Below are 22,505 nucleotides of genomic sequence, written 5' to 3'. Positions count from 1 at the left end.
AGGGGGGGGGCAAAGAAAATATATTCTCTCTAGAGATGGTCCATGAGGAGAGAGTTGGAGGGGGGGCAAAGAAAATATATTCTCTCTAGAGATGGTCCATGAGGAGAGAGTTGGAGGGGGGGGAAAATATATTCTCTCTAGAGATGGTCCAAAGAAAATATATTCTCTCTAGAGATGGTCCATGAGGAGAGAGTTGGAGGGGGGCAAAGAAAATATATTCTCTCTAGAGAGTTGGAGGGGGGCAAAGAAAATATATTCTCTCTAGAGATGGTCCATGAGGAGAGAGTTGGAGGGGGGCAAAGAAAATATATTCTCTCTAGAGATGGTCCATGAGGAGAGGCCAATGTACTCCCATTGGTCCTTCTTAATCCTCTATGTACTCCCATTGGTCCTTTTCATAGCCTTCATGAACGTGTTGTAGCAGCACCCTCCGCCGGCTCTCACAATATCTACACAGACACAGGAGAGAGATGATGTACAGCATCTACACACATGGGAGAGAATATACACAGGAGTACACCAAACATCAAGAACACCTCTTTCCATGACAGACTAGGTGAAACCAGGGGTCCCCTTATTGATGTCACCTGTTAAATCCACTTCAAATCAGTGTAGATGAAGGGGAGGAAACAGGTTAAATAAGGATTTTTAAGCCTTGAGACAATTGAGACATGGATTGTGAATGTCTGCCATTCAGAGGGTGAACGGACAAGACAAAATATTTAAGTGCCTTTGAACGGGGTAGCGGGTTTGTGTCAACAGTTTCCCGTGTGTATCAAGAATGGTCCACCACCCAAAGGTCATCCAGACAACTGTGGGAAACATTGGAGTCAACATTTTCAACACCTCGTAGAATTGAGGCTGTTCTGAAGAGGTATCAGGAATCAGGAAGGTGTTCCTAATCTTTTGACAACTCAGGTGTATATTGGACAATATCTCCAGACACCGATTTAAAAAAAAAAAAAAAAAACTTTATTGAACTAGGCAAGTCAGTTAAGAACAAATTATTATTTTCAATGACGGCCTAGGAACAGTGGGTAAACTGCCTGTTCAGGGGCAGAATGACAGATTTGTACCTTGTCAGCTCGGGAGTTTGAACTTGCAACCTTCCGGTTACTAGTCCAACGCTCTAACCACTAGGCTACCCTGACACCCCAAATGTTTCAGGGCCTTACCAAAGAGGGTCAAATGTGTCACACTATGCCATTTTCAGGTTGTAAATTGGTTCATGTAGCGATGTAAAAGCTTCCAACCCACCTGTATTTATCTTGTACTTTTTGCTTGATATCCTGCAAGGAATCCTGGGAGATGTCCCTCTCCAGGTATCCTGACAACGTCTCTGTGCAGTTCTCCAGGTCCGCCTGGTTGTTCTGATGACATAACAAGTCCGTCTCAGTCAGTGAGCGCTCAGCCTAGTCACCCATATACCACCACACCGGGGTCATAACACACCAAACCAGAGAAAACGGGGACGTACCATTGCAATTTGTCCAATAGGAAATGGTCACACTACCTAGCCACTTTCACCATACCTCAAGAATGACGACAGGCTGTTCTTGAAGGGTTTGAGTTAGCTGTCTATGGCTGTACTGTACAGAAGAGTTCAGGGTTGGGAGCTGGGGCCGGCTAGCTACCAGGGTTGGGAGCTGGGGCCGGCTAGCTACCAGGGTTGGGAGCTGGGGCCGGCTAGCTACCAGGGTTGGGAGCTGGGGCCGGCTAGCTACCAGGGTTGGGAGCTGGGGCCGGCTAGCTACCAGGGTTGGGAGCTGGGGCCGGCTAGCTACCAGGGTTGGGAGCTGGGGCCGGCTAGCTACCAGGGTTGGGAGCTGGGGCCGGCTAGCTACCAGGGTTGGGAGCTGGGGCCGGCTAGCTACCAGGGTTGGGAGCTGGGGCCGGCTAGCTACCAGGGTTGGGAGCTGGGGCCGGCTAGCTACCAGGGTTGGGATTTTGTTTTTATCTGGGCTGATACAAATTATCAAAGGCTAGCTTACCAGGGTTGGGAGCTGGTTTGGGAAACCCTGGCTCAGCTACCAGGGTTGGGAGCTGGGGCCGGCTAGCTACCAGGGTTGGGAGCTGGGGCCGGCTAGCTACCAGGGTTGGGAGCTGGGGCTAGATTCCTCCCCCTCCCCTTACATCAAAGATGGACTGGCTGTTCTTGAGGTAGAAGGGTTTGGGCAGGGTTTCTCAAACTCAGTCCTCTGGGCCCCAAGAGGTGACCATTTTGTTTTTATCCCATACACTACACAGCTGATACAAATTATCAAAGCTTGATGATTAGTTATTTTAAATCAGCTGTGTATTGCTAGGACAAAAAAAAAAAAAACAGAGTTTGGGAAACCCTGGGTTAAGGTCACACCGTACCTCAAAGATGATGGACTGGTTGTTCTTCTTCAGGTAGAAGGCGAAGACGTGACTATATAACCTACCTACCGGTGAACATGAGTGTGGAGCGACACTGACACAGCACGTCCACGGCCTTCTTCAGGAACTGCACCTCGATCCAGGACATGTTGTGCTGCTGCATCTCCTCCATCTTGGCCTTGACCCCTACCGCCCACTACAACAGTGACGTACAGCTTGTGCTATATAACCTACGATATAACCTAGCGCAGCGACTGCATGTGGTTCATGTAACGGTTGCAGTAGAACAGGTACCGCTGTAACATTGCTCTGGAGCGCTGTAACGCACACGCCTTAACTTAATTACAGCAGAACAGGAAGCGCTGTAACGCACACGCCTTAACTTAATTACAGTAGAACAGGAAGTGCTGTAACGCCTTCACTTAATTACAGTAGAACAGGAAGTGCTGTAAAGCAACAGTGACTATATAACCTACCTACCGCCCACTACAACAGTGACTATTTAACCTACCTACCGCCCACTACAACAGTGACTATATAACCTACCTACCGCCCACTGCAACTATATAACAGTGACTATATAACCAGTGACTATATAACCTACCTACCGCCCACTACAACAGTGACTATATAACCTACCTACCGCCCACTACAACAGTGACTATATAACCTACCTACCGCCCACTACAACAGTGACTATATAACCTACCTACCGCCCACTACAACAGTGACTATATAACCTACCTACCGCCCACTACAACAGTGATTATATAACCTACCTACCGCCCACTACAACAGTGACTATATAACCTACCTACCGCCCACTACAACAGTGACTATATAACCTACCTACCGCCCACTACAACAGTGACTATTTAACCTACCTACCGCCCACTGCAACAGTGACTATTTAACCTACCTACCGCCCACTGCAACAGTAACTATTTAACCTACCTACCGCCCACTACAACAGTGACTATATAACCTACCTACCTATATAACCTACCCACTACAACAGTGACTATATAACCTACCTACCGCCCACTACAACAGTGACTATATAACCTACCTACCGCCCACTACAACAGTGACTATATAACCTACCTACCGCCCACTACAACAGTGACTATATAACCTACCTACCGCCCACTACAACAGTGACTATATAACCTACCTACCGCCCACTACAACAGTGACTATATAACCTACCTACCGCCCACTACAACAGTGACTATATAACCTACCTACCGCCCACTGCAACAGTGACTATATAACCTACCTACCGCCCACTGCAACAGTGACTATATAACCTACCTACCGCCCACTACAACAGTAACTATATAACCTACCTACCGCCCACTACAACAGTGACTATATAACCTACCTACCGCCCACTACAACAGTGACTATATAACCTACCGCCCACTACAACAGTGACTATATAACCTGCCATTTTTTTACAACGGTAATCGAATGGAAGTTATAATAGGTGAAAGTGTTTTGTAAAAGGTTAACCGTGTAGACTTACCTCCTGTGCATCTCTGGCTGCCTTGGCATCGTCTTCATTGTAGCGGTTGCAGTTGTACCTGCAGGATCATCATCATTACGGCTACTTTAGATATGAGGTAGGTACATTGTGAGGTGTTAAATGTGAACGTGTATAATATACACACGTACAGGAGAGTTTATTATTAGGTACACCAACACATTAGCTCCTACAGACAGTGAGTCACATGTCTGGCTATATATAAAGCAGGCAGACAGGCATCAAGGCATTCAGTTACTGTTCGATGTCACGTTAGAATGGGCTAAACCAGTGACCTAAGCGACTTTGTTCGTGGTGTGATCGTGGGTGCCAAGACACGCCGGATCCAGCATCTCAGAAACATCCGCCCCCCTGGGCTTTTCACCTACGACATTGTCTAGGGATTATCGAGAATGGTGCGACAAACACAAAACATCCAGTCAGTGGCAGTTCCCTTTTGGGGTGAACACAGCTCGTTGACGAGAGGTCCAAGGAGAGGGGGGGGGTCATGCAAGCTAACGGGCGGGCCACAAACAGGTCCAGAAATACGCAGTACAACAGTGGTGCGCAGAACGGCATCTCAGAAACGCACAACTCGTTGACCCTCGTCACGGATGGGCTATTACCTGCAGACGACCACACCAGGTTCCACTCTTATCTGCTAAAAAAAACAACTAAGAAGAGACTCCAGTGGGCATGCCATCCCCAACACCATTGAGGAGCCTGGAACATGACAGCGCGTTCGGTTTACTTGAGAGGCCTGGTCAGTCACACACCACCCCCCCCCAGACCTCAACCCAGTAGAGCATAATGGGATGAGATGGAACGGGCTGTCGGCAGCATGAATGTATCGCCGTCCAATCTGCAGCAGCTGCGTGATGTCATCGCGTCACTGTGGACCAACATCCCTGTGGAACGTGTCCGACACTTTGTAGAATGCCCCCGGAGAATTCAGGCTGTTCTGGAGGCAAAAGGAGGAATGACCCCGGGACTAGATGGGTGTACCTGTTTGGTGACTATATATACACAGTATACCATTTAGCAGACACTTGAATCCAAACTTCCAGTCATGCGTGCCATTTTTTTTCTTTTCTTTTTATGCGTGGGTGGCCTCGGGAATCGATCCCGGGAATCGATCCCACTATCCTGGCAGTTACAAGAGCCATGCTCTACCAACTGAGCTACAGAGGGCCGTGAAGTGAGTACACGGTCACCTGTTCGGCTTCTCCAGACTCACCAAACGTGTGTGATTCTTACTACTCACCATGCTGAGCCGTGTGGCTCCCAGGGCCCCAGACAGACCCAACAGAACTCAGCTTTACAGCTCTGGTTCCGACACACCATGTGATTGCAGCCGCCGTCCTTCTCAATGGTCACGTGACACTTTGGACACTCCTGTGAAAAAGTGTGCCGAGGACAGTGAAACCCCCTAGTGGAGCGCAGCCAATACCAAGGTATGAAAAACGTCTATCTAGATCACATTAACCTGGTCCCATATTCACACAGCGTCTCAGAGTAGGCCTCTCTTACATCAGTATTCCTAGTCTGAAACGCTTTATAAAATACAGACCACGATGTTCTCTCTGTACAGTTCTGTAGATCTGGACTGGTAACATATCTTGGTATTATGTTACGTAGCATTATAACTATACCTTGGTATTATGTATTGTTATATTATGTAGCATTATGACCATGCCTTAGTATTAGGTGTTATGTAGCATTATAACTATACCTTAGTATTAGGTATTCTGTTATGTAGCATAACTATACCTTAGTATTAGGTATTATGTTATGTAGCATTATAACCATAACTTAGTATTAGGTATTATGTTACGTAGCGTTATAACCATACCTTGGTATTCTGTTATGTAGCATTATAACCATACCTTGGTATTCTGTTTTGTAGCATTATAACCATACCTTGGTATTAGCTGCAATCCAGTTGGATGTTTCACTGTCATCGTCACACTTTTTAATCCACTTTCTCAGCCACTGTAGGACAGCAGAGCAACAGAGGTCAGCTAATTGTTGCATATTCATCCAGCAAGACAGACAAACACTGAGTGTACAAAACATTAGGAACACCTGTACTTCCCATGACATAGACTGACCAGGTGAAAGCTATGATCCCTTATTGATGTCACCTGTTAAACCCACTTCAATCCGTGTAGATGAAGAGGGGGAAACATGTTTTTAAAAGCTATGAGAAAATTAAGACATGGATTTTGTATGTGTGCGACTCAAAGTGCCTTTGAACAGAGTATGGTAGTAGGTGCCAGGCGCACCGGTCCATCACCCAACGGACATCCAGCCAACTTGACAACAGCATCCATGCGAAATGCTTTTGACACCGTGGAGTCCATGCCACGACGAATTGAGGCTGTTCTAAGGGCAAAAAGGGGAGTGGTGCACCTCCATATTAGGAAGCTGTTCCTACTGTTATGTACACTCAGTGTACATGATATTATTACACGATATCATGTCGTGTCCGAGGGTAGAACCTAGCCCTATGTCGTGTCCGAGGGTAGAACCTAGCCCTATGTCGTGTCCGAGGGTAGAAGCTAGCCCTATATCATGTCATGTCAGAGGGTAGAACCTAGCCCTATATCATGTCGTGTCAGAGGGTAGAAGCTAGCCCTATATCATGTCGTGCCAGAGGGTAGAAGCTAGCCCTATGTCATGTCAGAGGGTAGAAGCTAGCCCTATATCATGTCATAGAGGGTAGAAGCTAGCCCTATATCATGTCAGAGGGGTAGAAGCTAGCCCTATATCATGTCAGAGGGTAGAAGCTAGCCCTATATCATGTCGTGTCAGAGGGTAGAAGCTAGCCCTATATCATGTCAGAGGGTAGAAGCTAGCCCTATATCATGTCGTGTCAGAGGGTAGAAGCTAGCCCTATATCATGTCATGTCAGAGGGTAGAAGCTAGCCCTATATCATGTCGTGCCAGAGGGTAGAAGCTAGCCATATATCATGTCATGTCAGAGGGTAGAAGCTAGCCCTATATCATGTCATAGGGTAGAAGCTAGCCCTATATCATGTCGTGTCAGAGGGTAGAAGCTAGCCCTAAATCATGTCGTGTCAGAGGGTAGAACCTAGCCCTATATCATGTCATAGGGTAGAAGCTAGCCCTATGTCATGTCAGAGGGTAGAAGCGAGCCCTATATCATGTCAGAGGGTAGAAGCTAGCCCTATGTCATGTCAGAGGGTAGAAGCTAGCCCTATATCATGTCAGAGGGTAGAAGCTAGCCCTATATCATGTCAGAGGGTAGAAGCTAGCCCTATATCATGTCATAGGGTAGAAGCTAGCCCTATATCATGTCATAGGGTAGAAGCTAGCCCTATATCATGTCATAGGGTAGAAGCTAGCCCTATATCATGTCATAGGGTAGAAGCTAGCCCTATATCATGTCAGAGGGTCAGAAGCTAGTCCTGTGTCAGAGGGTAGAAGCTAGCCCTATATCATGTCATGTCAGAGGGTAGAAGCTAGCCCAATATCATGTCAGAGGGGTCAGAGGGCTAGCCCTATGTCATGTCAGAGGGTAGAAGCTAGCCCTATGTCATGTCAGAGGGTAGAAGCTAGCCCTATGTCATGTCAGAGGGTAGAAGCTAGCCCTATGTCATGTCAGAGGGTAGAAGCTAGCCCTATGTCATGTCAGAGGGTAGAAGCTAGCCCTATATCATGTCAGAGGGTAGAAGCTAGCCCTATGTCATGTCAGAGGGTAGAAGCTAGCCCTATGTCATGTCAGAGGGTAGAAGCTAGCCCTATATCATGTCAGAGGGTAGAAGCTAGCCCTAAATCATGTCTTCTGCACATACCTTACACTTGACAGGATCGTGCCAGTTCTCCCCACAGTTGAAGCTAGAATGATAAAATACATCCCATTAGTATCAATTGTTTCTATTCTCCCCCATGTTGTAGTTGCAGGGATTAGGTAAAAGGTTGCCAACAGGAAGCTATGCTCCCAGAGGAGCCTGTTGTGACTGGTGGCAGCTACGTGGGGAGGGGAGGAAAACTCAAGGCTGCCGGGATCTCATACCAACTCCTTTTGGGTTACGACATACCCAGCCACCACCCGAGTCTTGACTAACCCAGCCACCTCCCGAGTCTTGACTAACCCAGCCACCTCCCGAGTCTTGACTAACCCAGCCACCTCCCGAGTCTTGACTAACCCAGCCACCTCCCGAGTCTTGACTAACTCCCGAGTCTTGACTAACCCAGCCACCTCCTTGACGCCACCTCCCGTCTTGACTAACCCAGCCACCTCCCGAGTCTTGACTAACCCAGCCACCTCCCGAGTCTTGACCACCTAACCCAGCCCTCCCGACCTCCCAGCCACCTCCCGTCTTGACTAACCCAGCCACCTCCTTGACGCCACCTCCCGTCTTGACTAACCCAGCCACCTCCCGAGTCTTGACTAACCCAGCCACCTCCCGAGTCTTGAGCCATCTCCCGAACTAACCCAGCCATCTCCCGAGTCTTGACTAACCCAGCCATCTCCTTGACTAACCCAGCCACATCCCGAGTCTTGACTAACCCAGCCATCTCCCGAGTCTTGACTAACCCAGCCACATCCCGAGTCTTGACTAACCCAGCCATATCCTGAGTCTTGAGACATTGTTGTTCTAAAGATGTGCCTTAAGACTTCTTACGGAGTAGACTGTACTGTCATTTCATAGTAAAGAGAGGACAAGGCAGATCATTTAGGAGACTTGTCTTACCAGAACTGTCGACCACATTTGCACCTGACCGGCTTGGCGTCGGGGTACTGGACTTTAACGACGTGATGGCAGTCTGGTGCGGGACACCACTTCAACAGTCTATTACACTGGAGAAGTGGGAGATTAGGACAGTAAGACCCATTCAGTTATCCAATCTTATTAAATCATTCAAAAAAATAAACGCAATAAATTCAATGCACATTGAATGTAACAGCGGTGTAGTCTACATGGAATGTAACAGCGGTCTAGTCTACATGGAATGTAACAGCGGTCTAGTCTACATGGAATGTAACAGGGGTCTAGTCTACATGGAATGTAACAGCGGTCTAGTCTACATGGAATGTAACAGCGGTCTAGTCTACTGCACATTGAATGTAACAGCGGTCTAGTCTACTGCACATTGAATGTAACAGCGGTCTAGTCTACATGGAATGTAACAGCGGTCTAGTCTACTGCACATTGAATGTAACAGCGGTCTAGTCTACTGCACATTGAATGTAACAGCGGTCTAGTCTACTGCACATTGAATGTAACAGCGGTCTAGTCTACTGCACATTGAATGTAACAGCGGTCTAGTCTACTGCACATTGAATGTAACAGCGGTCTAGTCTACTGCACATTGAATGTAACAGCGGTCTAGTCTACTGCACATTGAATGTAACAGCGGTCTAGTCTACATGGAATGTAACAGCGGTCTAGTCTACATGGAATGTAACAGGGGTCTAGTCTACATGGAATGTAACAGGGGTCTAGTCTACATGGAATGTAACAGGGGTCTAGTCTACATGGAATGTAACAGCGGTCTAGTCTACTGCACATGGAATGTAACAGCGGTCTAGTCTACTGCACATTGAATGTAACAGCGGTCTAGTCTAATGCACATTGAATGTAACAGCGGTCTAGTCTACTGCACATTGAATGTAACAGCGGTCTATTCTAATGCACGTTGAATGTAACAGCGGTCTATTCTAATGCACATTGAATGTAACAGCGGTCTATTCTAATGCACATTGACTATAACAGTGGTGTAGTCTAACGCATATTGAATTTTCTTATTGTTCCACTAGGAACTCATAAATAACATAGAAGGTAAAACAAGCTTACCTCTACAAAACTATTGGTAATTAAATGTTGGTACTTCAGCTTCACTTTAGAGTCTGTTATGAGGCGCCTGGAGGGGGAATAACAAACTGTTATTACGATCCATGATGTCTTGACAAAATAAGCTAGCTTTCCCTGGGTAACATGTGACTTATAGTGCATTCGGAAAGTATTCAGACCCCTTCACCTTTTCCCCACATTTTGTTATGTTACAGCCTTGTTCTATAATGGATTAAATCAAAAATAAAATAAATCCACACACAACACCCCCTAATGACCTCGCAACACCCCCTAATGACCTTTTGTTATGTTACAGCACCCCTAATGACCTCGCAACACCCCCTAATGACCTCAACACCCCCTAATGACCTCGCAACACCCCTAATGACCTCGCAACACCCCCCTAATGACCTCGCAACACCCCCTAATGACCTCGCAACACCCCATAATGACCTCGCAACACCCCATAATGACCTCACAACACCCCATAATGACCTCACAACACCCCATAATGACCTCACAACACCCCATAATGACAAAGCGAAAACAGGTTTTTTGAAATTGTTGCTATTTTATTAAAAAATCCCGAAAAACCCTTATTTGCATAAGTATTCAGACCCTTTGCTATGAGACCCGAAATTGAGCTCAGGTGCATCCTGTTTCCATTGCTCGTCCTTGAGATGTTTCTACAACTTGATTGGAGTCCACCTGTGGTACATTCAAGTGATTGGACATGATTTGGAAAGGCACACACCTGTCTATATAAAGGTCCCACAGTTGATAGTGCATTTCAGAGCAAAAACCAAGCCATGAGGACGAAGGAATTGTCCGTAGAGCTCCGAGACAGGATTGTGTCGAGGCACAGATCTGGGGAAGGGTACCAAAACATTTCTGCAGCATTGAAGGTCCCCAAGAACACAGCAGCCTCCATCATTCTAAAATGGAAGAAGTTTGGAAGCACTAAGACTCTTCCTAGAGCTGGCCGCCTGGCCAAACTGAGCAATTGGGGGAGAAGGGCCTTGGTCAGGGAGGTGACCAAGAACCCGATGGTCACTCTGACAGAGCTCCAGAGTTCCTCTGTGGTGATTGGAGAACCTTCCAGAAGGACAACCACATTTCCAGCACTCCACCAATCAGGTCTTTATGGTTGAGTGGCCAGATGGAAGCCACTCCTCAGTAAGACACGACAACCCGCTTGGAGTTTGCCAAAAGGAACCTAAAAAGGACTGTGACCATGAGAAACAACAGTCTACTTATGTAAATGTGATAGGTTTATTTATAAATTAGCCAAGATTTCTAAAAAACTGTTTTTGCTTCATCATTATGGGGTATTGTGCGTCGATTGTTCCTCCCCTCATCATTTTAAAATAAGGCTGTAACGTTACAAAATGTGGAAAAAATTCAAGGGGTCTGAATACTTTCAGAAGGCACTGTAGCTACTACCAAGATGGTGCGTTTGCTATAATTCTGCAGAAATGGGTTGAGTCTGCCTCACTAACGGAGGAGAAACCACATCTAGGTTGTTAAGTAAATGGCTACATGAATGTTGTATGGTGTTGAGGCCTGCTGTAACCTGACTGTCAACAGCGTACTGCAGTGAGACTATACGGCCGTAGTGAGATCAGGGTGAGACTATACGGCCGTAGTGAGATCAGGGTGAGACTATACGGCCGTAGTGAGATCAGGGTGAGACTATACGGCCGTAGTGAGATCAGGGTGAGACTATACGGCCGTAGTGAGATCAGGGTGAGACTATACGGCCGTAGTGAGATCAGGGTGAGACTATACGGCCGTAGTGAGATCAGGGTGAGACTATACGGCCGTAGTGAGATCAGAGACAGGAGATCAGGGTGAGACTATACGGCCGTAGTGAGATCAGGGTGAGATCAGGGTGAGACTATACGGCCGTAGTGAGATCAGGGTGAGACTATACGGCCGTAGTGAGATCAGGGTGAGACTATACGGCCGTAGTGAGATCAGGGTGAGACTATACGGCCGTAGTGAGATCAGGGTGAGACTATACGGCCGTAGTGAGATCAGGGTGAGACTAGGGCTGTAAATTAGCTGTAGAGCTGCCTACTGGGTCAAGACAGGAAGCTACAGATTAACAATCATGTCCTCAATACAGTCTACAGGTATTAGGGTCCCTTATTGGATGTCACCTGTTAAATCCACTTCAAATCAGAGTAGATGAAGGGAAGAAAACAGGTTAAAGAAGGATTTTAAAGCCTCTATACAATTGAGACATGGATTGTGTATGTGTGCCATTCAGAGGGTCAATAGGGAAGACAAAATATTTAAGTGCCTTTGAACGAGGTATGGTAGTAGGTGCGAGGCGCACCGGTTTGTGTCAAGAACTGCTGGGTTTTTCACGCTCAACAGTTCCTTGTGTATCAAGAATGGTCCACCACCCAAAGGAGGGGGGCAAAAGGTGGTTCAACTCGATATTAGGAAGGTGTTCCTAATGTTCGGTGCACTCAGACCATAACAATACTCACATGACTGTGTTGTCATCCACTAAGATGTCACAACTATGGGCAGGGCAGGAGATGGTCTGAAAACAAAAAGACAATGAGTTCAATAGGCGGTGACTGAACAGTCGGTGTAACCAGTCCCTTTACATACGATAATTTAGGACGCAGCACTACCTGTCCCATCCCCTCCTCAATGATTTTGGTTGTCAGATAATCTCCCCAGCACTGCAGACAGAACTTGTGTCCACACTCTAAGCCAGTGAAATACTGTGGGAAAACAAGAAAACAATATTTTAGGATTTCAGACACAGGGTCTCAGGTCTCCGACCGGAGGGTAGCTCCTTCCAGAGCACAATGTTTGTCACAGCTTCATCTGCATCCAATAGGGCTCGGGTTCATAGTACGCAGTATAGGGTTCCACAAGGGCCCCTGCTCCAGTGAGTCCCTACGGGACCGTAGCCATGGATACCACTGGACAGACGTGACAGAGTGTTACGTTGTTTTCACAATGTGTATCGTCTGGCTGCCTAAAGAGCCGTTTCCTGGATAGACCGCTGTCATTTACCCTATCAGGGTGAGATCTGCATTGCCTAGCAACAAAACACAGTGGAATTTCATTGAATAGCCAGTCTCTTACTTAAGTATTATTTTTTTTAAATCTTCATTTAACTCGGCAAGTCAGTTAAGAACAAATTCTTATTTATAATGACGGCCTACCAGGGAACAGTGGGTTAACCGTCTTGTTCAGGGCCACATTTTCAGGGCCACAGACATTTCTACCTGGTCAGCTCGGGGATCCGATCTTGCAACCTTTCGGTTACCAGTCCAACGCTCTAAACACTAGCCCAGATAGTGAAATTAGCCCAGATAGTGATCCCTGAAGGAACTGAACCTACAACCTAACTGTGTTAGACGGAGGCATAATGTTTTTGATTAAATGGTATGGAACCGTTGCACAGCGAGCCCAATACAGGTTTACCTTTACCAGTTACAGTCAGCACATTCATCTCCAGGTAGCTAGGTGGACCAGTCATAGTCAGTACATTCATCTCCAGGTAGCTAGGTGGACCAGTCATAGTCAGTACATTCATCTCCAGATAGCTAGGTGGACCAGTTATAGTCAGTACATTCATCTCCAGATAGCTAGGTGGACCAGTCATAGTCAGTACATTCATCTCCAGGTAGCTAGGTGGACCAGTTATAGTCAGTACATTCATCTCCAGGTAGCTAGGTGGACCAGTCATAGTCAGTACATTCATCTCCAGATAGCTAGGTGGACCAGTCATAGTCAGTACATTCATCTCCAGATAGCTAGGTGGACCAGTCATAGTCAGTACATTCATCTCCAGATAGCTAGGTGGACCAGTCATAGTCAGTACATTCATCTTCAGATAGCTAGGTGGGACAACAACATATCACAGTCATAGTTTGTACATTTTTCCTCAAAGTATATCAGCAAAGTCAGAGCTTGAAATGGGGGGGGTGCAGATGAAAACAAATATTGAGAAGGTAATAACCTTATGACAGTTAGTTTAGATAGCAGATCTGACAGGGCAGGTAATATAATTATAATATATGAAGGGACTGACTGAGTTTGGGTAGTTTAGATAGCAGATCTGACACGGCAGGTCCTGGGCAGCGGATCTTGTGCTCATCAGTCTGGTCCTCGACTTCTTACAGGGGTTGATGACGTGGCACTCTGAAAACAGCTTATCCACATTACCGTCAAAATACCTGCAGAGACAAGAGGAGGAGCGGGAGGGGGAGAAAGAATTGAAGAGGGCACTAGAACAGTCTGCAGCACTCGGCCTCACCCTCTGTTACCCAGCCAAGGAGGGCCTACAGCAGCACCTAGATATTCTGCACAGATTCTGTCAAACCTGGGCCCTGAGAGTAAATCTCAGTCAGACAAAACAAATGGTTTTCCAAAAACCAGGATCACAAATACAAATCCTTTTTAGACGTCATTGCCCTAGAGCACACAAAAAAACTATACATACCTCGGCCTAAACATCGGCACCACAGGTAAGTTGCACAAAGCTGTGAACGATCTGAGAGACAAGGCAAGAAGGGCATTCTATGCCATCAAAAGGCACATAAAACTTGACATACCGATTAGGACCTAAAAATGGGTTCTACAACAATCCGTTGTAGAACCCATTGCCCTTTATGGTTGTGAGGTCTGGGGTCCGCTCACCAACCAAGAATTCGCAAAATGGGACAAACACCAAATTGAGACTCTGCATGCAGAATTCTGCAAATATATCCTCTGTGTAAAACGTAAAACACAAAATAATGCATGCAGAGCAGAACTAGGCCGATACCCGCTAATTATACCCGCTAATAATCTAGGAAAGAGCCATTCAATTCTATAACCACCTAAAAGGAAGCGATTGCCAAACCTTCCATAACAAAGCCATCACCTACAGAGAGATGAACCTGGAGAAGAGTCCCCTAAGCAAGCTGGTCCTGGGGCTCTGTTCACAAACACACCCCACAGAGCCCCAGGACAGCAGCACAATTACACCCAATCAAATCATGAGAAAACAAAAAGAATATTACTTGACACATTGGAAAGAATTAACAAAACAACAGAGCAAACTAGAATGCTATTTGGCCCTAAACAGAGAGGACACAGCGGCAGAATACCTGACCACTGTGACTGATCCAAATTTAAGGAAATCTTTGACTATGTACAGACTCAGTGAGCATAGCCTTGCTATTGAGAAAGGCAGCCGTAGGCAGACCTGGCTCTCAAGAGAAGACAGGCTATGTGCTCACTGCCCACAAAATGAGGTAGAAACTGATCTGCACTTCCTAACCTCCTGTCCAACATATGACCATATTAGAGATACATATTTCCCTCAGATTACACAGATCCACAAAGAATTTGAAAACAAATCCAATTTTTATAAACTCCCATATCTACTGGGTGAAATTCCACAGTGTGCCATCACAGCAGCAACATTTATGACCTGTTGCCACAAGAAAAGGGCAACCAGTGAAGAACAAACACCATTGTAACCTTTCCCACATTGTTACGTTACAGCTTCATCTTAAAATGGATGAAAAGTGTTTTATACATTTGCAAACATTCATAAAAAAAAACTTTTTTTTTTGCTTTGTCATTATGGGGTATTGTGATGTCATTATGGGGTATTGTGATGTCATTATGGGGTATTGTGATGTCATTATGGGGTATTGTGATGTCATTATGGGGTATTGTGTGTAGATTGATGAAAAAAAAACAATGCAATCCATTTTAGAACAAGGCTGTAACTTAACAATGTGGAAAAAGTCAAGGGGTCTGAATACTTTTCCGAATGCACTGTAAATACAACCCATTTTTATGTTCATTAATTTTCCTTTAACTATCTGTACATTGTTACAACACTGTAAATATAGAATGGCTAACTTTAGAACCTTAGTGAGTAAAGTTTACTGTTCATTTATTTTTGTTTATTTCACTTTTGTATATTATCTACTTCACTTGCTTTGGCAATGTTAACATATGTTTTTTTTATTACCTTTATTTTACTAGGCAAGTCAGTTAAGAAAAACATTCTTATTTTCAATGACGGCCTGGGAACAGTGGGTTACCTGCCTGTTCTAGGGAACAGTGGGTTACCTGCCTGTTCTAGGGAACAGTGGGTTACCTGCCTGTTCTAGGGAACAGTGGGTTACCTGCCTGTTCTAGGGAACAGTGGGTTACCTGCCTGTTCTAGGGAACAGTGGGTTACCTGGTCTAGGGAACAGTGGGTTACCTGGTCTAGGGAACAGTGGGTTACCTGGTCTAGGGAACAGTGGGTTACCTGGTCTAGGGAACAGTGGGTTACCTGGTCTAGGGAACAGTGGGTTACCTGGTCTAGGGAACAGTGGGTTACCTGGTCTAGGGAACAGTGGGTTACCTGGTCTAGGGAACAGTGGGTTACCTGGTCTAGGGGGAACAGTGGGTTACCTGGTCTAGGGAACAGTGGGTTACCTGGTCTAGGGAACAGTGGGTTACCTGGTCTAGGGAACAGTGGGTTACCTGGTCTAGGGAACAGTGGGTTACCTGGTCTAGGGAACAGTGGGTTACCTGGTCTAGGGAACAGTGGGTTACCTGGTCTAGGGAACAGTGGGTTACCTGGTCTAGGGAACAGTGGGTTACCTGGTCTAGGGAACAGTGGGTTACCTGGTCTAGGGAACAGTGGGTTACCTGGTCTAGGGAACAGTGGGTTAACTGGTCTAGGAACAGTGGGTTAACTGCCTGTTCAGGGGCAGAATGACACATTTGTACCTTGTCAGCTCGGGGATTTGAACTTGCAACCTTTCGGCTACTAGTCCAACGTTCTAACCACTACCCTGCCGCCCTGTTTCCCATGCCAATAAAGCCCTTTTAACTGAACACACACACACACACACACTTCATTTCTATTGTAATGTTGTGTTTGGCAATATGGATCAACACGTCTTGCCAATGAAGATAACTGAAATTGAATTTAAGGAGAGACAGAAACAAGCTTTGACAAACACATCATCGGCGTCATTTGAAACCAGCAGAATGAAACGAGGTCATAAAACTGGAGAAAATAAAACCCCCTAACCGGGTCGGTATACCTTTCCATGAGCTTCTCTCTGTCCCAGTTGAAGTGACTCAGAAGGATCCTGGTGATTGTTGCAGGATTCTAACAGGAAACAAAAGAGAAATGGCTGTGTTATACATGCAACAAGTTAGCACCGTATACAGTCCAACGTTAGACATGGAAAACGGTCGCTAAGCTGTAGCCCAGGACAGGTTTATAATGTTGTTGTCACCAGTAACAAAAACACTAGTGATTTTGAGTGCCAGTCAAACCTCATCACTGATCATAACTACGGCATTGTGTTTTACGCAGTTATGTGATATAGCAAGAGATTATCCTGTATTTTAAGAGTTATCCAGAAACGAGAAAGCTTAAAGGGACGGTGCTGGACCTATTCCCCCTCAGGAAACGGTAAAGATTTGGTATGGGGTCCTCAGATTCTCAAAAGGTTCTACAGCTGCACCATCGAGAGTATGGTTGCGTCACTGCCTGGTATGGCAACTGCTCGGCCTTCGACCACAAGGCACTACATAAGGTAGTGCGAACGGCCCAGTACATCACTGGGGCCAAGCTTCCTGCCTTCCAGGACCTCTATACCAGGCGGTGTCAGAGGAAGGCCATAAAAAATTGTCAAAGACTCCAGCCACCCTAGTCATAGACTGTCCTCTCTGCTACCACACAGATTCCGGTACCGGTACCGCTTGCCATGTCCATTAGACTCCTGAAAAGCTAATCAAAGGGCTTCCCAGACCCCTCTTTTACAATGCTGCTACTCTCTGTTTATTATCTATGCATAGTTACTTTAACTCTATATGTACATATACCTATCTCTATAACTCTACATGTACATATTACCTCAATTACCTCGACTAACCGGTGCCCCCGCACATTGACTCTGTACCGGTACCCCCCTGTATGTAGCCTCCACATTGACTCTGTACCGTAATACCCTGTATATAGCCTCCACATTGACTCTGTACCAGTACCCCCTGTATATAGTCTCCACATTGACTCTGGTGCATGTGACAAATCAAATTTGAGTTGACCATTGGGCGTAAAAAGACAAAAAAAGGTCAAGTTTGATGAAAAAGCTTTACATTTTAAAAAAAGGTTCAAATTCAGATCATGTGACAATTGTGCAAAACCAAGGGCCCTAATTCATTACTACAATCCTCTGTTTGGTTCAAAAGCACAGCTTCAATAATGTAGCCATAGGGCTACCGGCAGGGGGCGGCTACGGAACCCGATGGGAGGCGGCTACGGGAGCCCGACGGGGAGCGGCTACGGGAGCCCGAAGGGAGGCGGCTACGGGAGCCCGAAGGGAGCCCGACAGGGGGCGACTACGGGAGCCCGACAGGGGCCGACTACGGGAGCCCGACGGGAGGCGGCTCCTACGAGGCACGACGGCAGGCGGCTCCTACGAGGCACGACGGCAGGCGGCTCCTACGAGGCACGACGGCAGGCGGCTCCTACGAGGCACGACGGGAGGTGGCTCCTACGGGGCCCTGACCTGGTCTGGTGATGAACTGCCTGCTATATTTAGGGGAGAGGCTGTGTCCCAATTTCCAAAATGGCACCCTATTCCCTATATAGTGCACTACTTTTGACCAGAGCCACTATAAAAGGGAATTAAGTCCCATTTGGGACACAACCACTGTCACGCTGGTGTCTCAACACCGTGCCAACCAAAAACCACATTCATAAAAAAATACAAATCGGATTTTTGAATGTAATCACCAGCCAGCAACTGATATGGTGGTTTTGCATTTCAGATGAAGTCAAGAGAATACAAGAGGTTTTATTGTAGTGTATTACCCTGATAAGGAAGTTTGTTCTTTTTTAAACACCATGACATGATAGAAACTATGGGGGCAGGTGGTCAACTGGTTGGCTAACTCTGGATCATTGCTTGCTGTACAGGCTATGTGTATGGAAACACCTCATAGGAAGAGATCATGTACAGGAAGATATGTAGGCAGGCAGCAGTTGGAGCATGGGGAATACCAACTCCGCTTGTGCTTGTGAAATCAAATTTGATTTATCATAATCTACAATCTGCTGTTTACCAAGCATAACAGTGAAATGCTTTACTTACAAACCTTACTTCCCAACAACACAGAGAAAAATAGATACTTTTTTAAAAACAACCTGTTTTTGCTTCATCTTTATGGGGTATTCTATTCATACAGTGCATTCAGGAAACATTCAGACCCCTTAACCTTTTCCACATTTTGCTACATTACAGCCTTGTTCTAAAAATGTATTAAATTATTTCCCACACCAATAATTTTTTATTTATTTTTAGAATAAGTCTGTAACGTAACAAAATGTGGAAAAAGTGAAGGGGTTTGAATGCTTCCTGAATGCACTGTATGAACACAATACGCCATAAAGATGAAGCGAAAACAGGTTTTTAGAATGTTTTGCAAATGTATTAGAAAATAAAAACAGAATGACCTTATTTACATAAGTATTCAGACCCTTTGCTTTGAAACTCAACATTTCACAAATTAACAAGGCACACCTGTTAATTGAAATGCATTCCAGGTGACTACCTCGTGACTGCTGGTTGAGAGAATGCTAAGAGTGTGCAAAGCTGTCACCTTGGCAAAGGGTGGCTACTTTGAAGAATCTCAAATATATTTTGATTTGTTTAACACTTTGGTTATTCCAAAATGTCCTCACTATTATTCTACAATGTAGAAAATAGTAAAAATAAAGAAAAACCCTTGAATGAGTAGGTGTCCAAACGTTTGACTGGTACTGTATATCTATCGATCTATCTCGTTCCCCTGCACATGGACTCAGTACTGGTACCCTATGTATAAAGCCAAGTTATCGTTACTCATTGCGTGTTTATTAAGTGTTTTATTTGTCTATTTCCTTTCTCTCTGCATTGTTGGGAAGGCCCGTCACTAAGCATTTCACTGTTAAGTCAACACACTTTGTTCACCAAGCATGTGACAAAATAACATTTGATTTGAGACTAGACCTACAATACTGTACAGTTGAGTTCCCTCCTCTAGGATTTGTATGTATTTATTTTATTTCACCTTTATTTAATTAGGTAGGCCAGTTGAGAACAAGTTCTCATTTACAACTGCGACCTGGCCAAAAGGATTCATGCCCAGGCTTAGCTTAGAATTTAACACCAATGTTGACAATTTAAAGATATTACATTGTCAAAATGAAGAGGTAAATTCTTAGCTACACCAGGCTGTGCCGATACATATAAAGCACTAGTTAGGGTGTCTCTTTAGACCAGAGGCACTGGACCATGGTTTAAAATGTGTTGTTGTTATTGCTGAGGTTATTAAGACATTGACAGGGGCCGTGGGGCACGGTCAGCTGAGCACATCCCAATGGGCAGTTTTACAAAATGATAGTAATGCTGGTGGGGGGAATAGGCTACCTGGCAGATACTTTGATCACAGAAGGGCTGTGGGAGGCACATAACTACCTAGCTGACGTATACAGCAACGTTTCATGGTTAATTGATAAACTAGCTAACTTTAACTAGTAAGGATATTTGAAAGAGACATCTAGCTAATCACCTTGCCTAGTTGACGTTAATTAGCTTCCGGTTGCGAGTTAGCTTAGCTACCCGGCCTTAGCTACCCACTTTAGCTACCGGGCCTTAGCTACCCGCCGTTAGCTACCCGGCCTTAGCTACCCGGCCTTAGCTACCCGGCCTTAGCTACCCGGCCTTAGCTACCAGCCGTTAGCTACCCGGCCTTAGCTACCAGCCCTTAGCTACCAGCCCTTAGCTACCAGCCCTTAGCTACCAGCCCTTAGCTACCAGCCCTTAGCTACCAGCCTTAGCTACCAGCCGTTAGCTACCCGGCCTTAGCTACCAGCCCTTAGCTACCCGGCCTTAGCTACCAGCCGTTAGCTACCCGGCCTTAGCTACCAGCCGTTAGCTACCCGGCCTTAGCTACCAGCCGTTAGCTACCCGGCCTTAGCTACCAGCCGTTAGCTACCCGGCCTTAGCTACCAGCCGTTAGCTACCCGGCCTTAGCTACCAGCCGTTAGCTACCCGGCCTTAGCTACCCGGCCTTAGCTACCAGCCGTTAGCTACCCGGCCTTAGCTACCAGCCGTTAGCTACCCGGCCTTAGCTACCAGCCGTTAGCTACCCGGCCTTAGCTACCAGCCGTTAGCTACCCGGCCTTAGCTACCAGCCGTTAGCTACCAGCCGTTAGCTACCCGGCCTTAGCTACCAGCCGTTAGCTATCCGGCCTTAGCTACCCGACCTTAGCTACCAGCCGTTAGCTACCAGCCGTTAGCTACCAGCCGTTAGCTACCAGCCGTTAGCTACCCGGCCTTAGCTACCAGCCCTTAGCTACCAGCCGTTAGCTACCAGCCGTTAGCTACCCGGCCTTAGCTACCAGCCGTTAGCTATCCGGCCTTAGCTACCCGACCTTAGCTACCAGCCGTTAGCTACCAGCCCTTAGCTACCCGACCTTAGCTACCAGCCCTTAGCTACCCGACCTTAGCTACCAGCCGTTAGCTACAAGCCGTTAGCTACCCGACCTTAGCTACCCGGCCTTAGCTACCAGCCCTTAGCTACCCGACCTTAGCTACCAGCCGTTAGCTACCCGACCTTAGCTACCAGCCGTTAGCTACCAGCCGTTAGCTACCAGCCGTTAGCTACCAGCCCTTAGCTACCAGCCCTTAGCTACCCGGCCTTAGCTACCCGACCTTAGCTACCAGCCGTTAGCTACCAGCCGTTAGCTACCAGCCCTTAGCTACCAGCCCTTAGCTACCCGACCTTAGCTACCCGGCCTTAGCTACCAGCCCTTAGCTACCCGGCCTTAGCTACCAGCCCTTAGCTACCCGACCTTAGCTACCAGCCGTTAGCTACCAGCCGTTAGCTACCAGCCCTTAGCTACCAGCCAGATGGCGAAACAACTTTAGTCGATAACATGCAAGATACTAACAAAACACATCTTGTCTTCAGTTAACTAGTCAGCTAATCTAAAACGCGCCGTTTAATTTGTACGGTTAGTCTAGCTAACAGCAGGGTAGGTGGCCTGTCAACTTTCCACCGTCCCCGGTCTTTCCTGAACCGACACGCCTCGTAATACCTCACCTGGATGACCTCGTTGACCTCCCTGATACACTCCACCATATGCTGGAGTATCTGCTCGGCAGTCAGCACTTCGAAGCGGTAGTCCTCTTCCTCTTGCCCGGTACCATGACCACTTCCCCCGGTCTCCAAACCTTCGTCCCGTTCCCCTCCGGCCTCGGCGGGATCGACCAGTTCCACCTCGTCCTCGCCTAACTCCAGGGTGTCTTCCCCCGGTTCCTCTGCGCCGCTGTCTTCGCTACATTCGTCCTCGTCGAAGTCATAGTTATAACCTTCGTCTGAGTCCATTACTCGGTTAATAATCGAGAATGTGACAAACCGATGTAGATGCTTGGAATGGGGCAGTTTGCTTGTTATGGAATGGATCCAAACAACAACAACAGCAACAAAAAAACAACAAAACACACACGGTCGGGTCGGTCTTGTATTTTTTTTCAGTTGTAGTGAAAATAACAACAAATGTCGCCGCTAGATGAAACCGCGCACAAAGAGACGCGGCGTCGTGACGCACGTCAGTTGGATGACTAGGGGCGAATAAAAACAGGGTCGTGGCTAGAAGGGATCCAACTTTTTGTCAAATTAACGTAAAAAAGTGCAAATTCTTTGCATTTATTTTTTAGCTAACCCTAACTCTTTTCCTAACCTTAACTTAATTCTCCAAACCTGCTACG

At 46.5% G+C, this 22,505-nt stretch overlaps 1 long non-coding RNA gene and 1 pseudogene across 1 annotated transcript; both read right to left on the bottom strand.

Annotated features, from left to right (window-relative positions):
• Positions 1 to 266: 266 nt before the first annotated feature.
• Positions 267 to 22,374, bottom strand: LOC112256099 (annotated as a pseudogene).
• Positions 2,702 to 3,869, bottom strand: LOC121847834. Its single transcript, XR_006084708.1, has 3 exons — positions 3,400 to 3,869; positions 2,966 to 3,354; positions 2,702 to 2,907 (listed from the first exon to the last, which is right to left on the bottom strand). It is a non-coding gene; the product is annotated as an uncharacterized LOC121847834 (long non-coding RNA).
• Positions 22,375 to 22,505: the final 131 nt, after the last annotated feature.

This window comes from Oncorhynchus tshawytscha, linkage group LG01, assembly GCF_018296145.1.
Source record: "Oncorhynchus tshawytscha isolate Ot180627B linkage group LG01, Otsh_v2.0, whole genome shotgun sequence".
Classification (NCBI taxonomy): domain Eukaryota; kingdom Metazoa; phylum Chordata; class Actinopteri; order Salmoniformes; family Salmonidae; genus Oncorhynchus; species Oncorhynchus tshawytscha.
Note: the sequence above shows the minus strand (reverse complement) of the source record. Positions and strands in the feature narration are given on the sequence as shown.